Consider the following 481-nt stretch of genomic DNA (forward strand, 5'->3'; position numbering starts at 1 on the left):
TCTCAGGTGTAGATGTGAGGCTTGCTTGGTCCACAGCTACAAGGCTTTGCCAGTTGCTTCAGTGGCCCCAAACCTGTCCTGGAAAAGACATTCTTGCCCCAGAGAGGCCATCAGGCAGTGGGCAAGCTGAGGTGGCAGAGGCCAACAGCATGGCGAGAGGATCTGCATTTGACTAAGGCCAGGGGCAGAGCAGGAGACAGAAACCTTTAATTTTCTTCCATATGGCAGTAATCTCTGGATTTGTTCCTCCAAGCTGTGCTGTAGTATTTCAGCATTCAAAAAGACACAAGTGGGGCCTGGGCATCTCTTAGGATTGCTTTGTTTGCATCAGCTTTGTTCTAGATCAGAAACTCTGTGTCCTGCCAGCTGCCCATGTGCTGAATGAGTAGGGACAGATTCTATCTGAAATGGAGTGTGCTGTGCCTGAGTGCTGGAGCACTGGGTTGTATCTGCAAAGACCTGTAGTCTTTATGTGTCACTA

This window comes from Geospiza fortis, unplaced genomic scaffold (genome assembly GCF_000277835.1).
Source record: "Geospiza fortis unplaced genomic scaffold, GeoFor_1.0 scaffold173, whole genome shotgun sequence".
NCBI classification, from domain to species: domain Eukaryota; kingdom Metazoa; phylum Chordata; class Aves; order Passeriformes; family Thraupidae; genus Geospiza; species Geospiza fortis.